Genomic DNA, 2,500 nt, shown 5'->3' on the forward strand with positions numbered 1-2,500 from the left:
GAAGGCGGAACCATCTCCTGACGGCGGCCCGGATGGTAACGTCGGCCGACTTCAATGCACCCACCCGGGTGCGGCTGAGGGCCAGCCCGTGGTACAGGCCAGGGAGAAGTACGTTGGTGAGAGCGTGGAGGCGCTGTTGCGGCTTCAGCGGAGCTCCCTTAAGAGAGTCATAGTTACTCCCGCCGTTTACCCGCGCTTGCTTGAATTTCTTCACGTTGACATTCAGAGCACTGGGCAGAAATCACATTGCGTCAACACCCGCTAGGGCCATCGCAATGCTTTGTTTTAATTAGACAGTCGGATTCCCCCAGTCCGTGCCAGTTCTGAGTTGATCGTTGAATGGCGGCCGAAGAGAATCCGCGCACCCGCGCGCCCCCGGAGGAGCACGCTAAGGCGGACGCGGCCTCGCAGCAAGGAAGATCCGTGGGAGGCCAAGGCACGGGACCGAGCTCGGATCCTGCACGCAGGTTGAAGCACCGGGGCGCGAACGCCGCGCAGGCGCGCGCATCCTGCACCGCCGGCCAGCACGAGGCCAACCAACGGCGAGAGCAGACCACGCCCGCGCTAAACGCCCGCACTTACCGGCACCCCTACGGCACTCACCTCGCCCAGGCCCGGCACGTTAGCGCTGACCCACTTCCCGTCCAAGCCCGACACGCCCCGATCCTCAGAGCCAATCCTTATCCCGAAGTTACGGATCCAATTTGCCGACTTCCCTTACCTACATTATTCTATCGACTAGAGGCTCTTCACCTTGGAGACCTGCTGCGGATATGGGTACGAACCGGCGCGACACCTCCACGTGGCCCTCTCCCGGATTTTCAAGGTCCGAGGGGAAGATCGGGACACCGCCGCAACTGCGGTGCTCTTCGCGTTCCAAACCCTATCTCCCTGCTAGAGGATTCCAGGGAACTCGAACGCTCATGCAGAAAAGAAAACTCTTCCCCGATCTCCCGACGGCGTCTCCGGGTCCTTTTGGGTTACCCCGACGAGCATCTCTAAAAGAGGGGCCCGACTTGTATCGGTTCCGCTGCCGGGTTCCGGAATAGGAACCGGATTCCCTTTCGCCCAACGGGGGCCAGCACAAAGTGCATCATGCTATGACGGCCCCCATCAACATCGGATTTCTCCTAGGGCTTAGGATCGACTGACTCGTGTGCAACGGCTGTTCACACGAAACCCTTCTCCGCGTCAGCCCTCCAGGGCCTCGCTGGAGTATTTGCTACTACCACCAAGATCTGCACCGACGGCGGCTCCAGGCAGGCTCACGCCCAGACCCTTCTGCGCCCACCGCCGCGACCCTCCTACTCGTCAGGGCTTCGCGGCCGGCCGCAAGGACCGGCCATGACTGCCAGACTGACGGCCGAGTATAGGCACGACGCTTCAGCGCCATCCATTTTCAGGGCTAGTTGCTTCGGCAGGTGAGTTGTTACACACTCCTTAGCGGATTCCGACTTCCATGGCCACCGTCCTGCTGTCTTAAGCAACCAACGCCTTTCATGGTTTCCCATGAGCGTCGATTCGGGCGCCTTAACTCGGCGTTTGGTTCATCCCACAGCGCCAGTTCTGCTTACCAAAAGTGGCCCACTTGGCACTCCGATCCGAGTCGTTTGCTCGCGGCTTCAGCATATCAAGCAAGCCGGAGATCTCACCCATTTAAAGTTTGAGAATAGGTTGAGGTCGTTTCGGCCCCAAGGCCTCTAATCATTCGCTTTACCGGATGAGACTCGTACGAGCACCAGCTATCCTGAGGGAAACTTCGGAGGGAACCAGCTACTAGATGGTTCGATTAGTCTTTCGCCCCTATACCCAGCTCCGACGATCGATTTGCACGTCAGAATCGCTACGGACCTCCATCAGGGTTTCCCCTGACTTCGTCCTGGCCAGGCATAGTTCACCATCTTTCGGGTCCCAACGTGTACGCTCTAGGTGCGCCTCACCTCGCAATGAGGACGAGACGCCCCGGGAGTGCGGAGGCCGCCGCCCCGTGAAGGGCGGGGAAGCCCCATCCTCCCTCGGCCCGCGCAAGGCGAGACCTTCACTTTCATTACGCCTTTAGGTTTCGTACAGCCCAATGACTCGCGCACATGTTAGACTCCTTGGTCCGTGTTTCAAGACGGGTCGTGAAATTGTCCAAAGCTGAAGCGCCGCTGACGGGAGCGATTATTCCGCCCGAGAGCATCCCGAGCCAACAGCGGCGCGGGTCCGGGGCCGGGCCAGGTAGGTCCGTCATCCGGGAAGAACCGCGCGCGCTTGCCGGGAGCCCGAGCGCCCAAAGGGGCGAATCGACTCCTCCAGATATACCGCCGGGCAGCCAGCCAGGACACCGGGGCTCTGCCCAACAGACGCGAACCGAGGCCCGCGGAAGGACAGGCTGCGCACCCGGGCCGTAGGCCGGCACCCAGCGGGTCGCGACGTCCTACTAGGGGAGAAGTGCGGCCCACCGCACACCGGAACGGCCCCACCCCGCGGCGAGTGGAAAGGCAACCGGACACGACCC

At 61.4% G+C, this 2,500-nt stretch overlaps 1 pseudogene; it reads right to left on the bottom strand.

Annotated features, from left to right (window-relative positions):
• Window positions 1-2,500, bottom strand: part of LOC124591032 — a 5,632-nt pseudogene that overhangs the window by 2,591 nt on the left and 541 nt on the right.

This window comes from Schistocerca americana, unplaced genomic scaffold, assembly GCF_021461395.2.
Source record: "Schistocerca americana isolate TAMUIC-IGC-003095 unplaced genomic scaffold, iqSchAmer2.1 HiC_scaffold_795, whole genome shotgun sequence".
In the NCBI taxonomy this organism is placed as follows: Eukaryota; Metazoa; Arthropoda; class Insecta; order Orthoptera; family Acrididae; genus Schistocerca; species Schistocerca americana.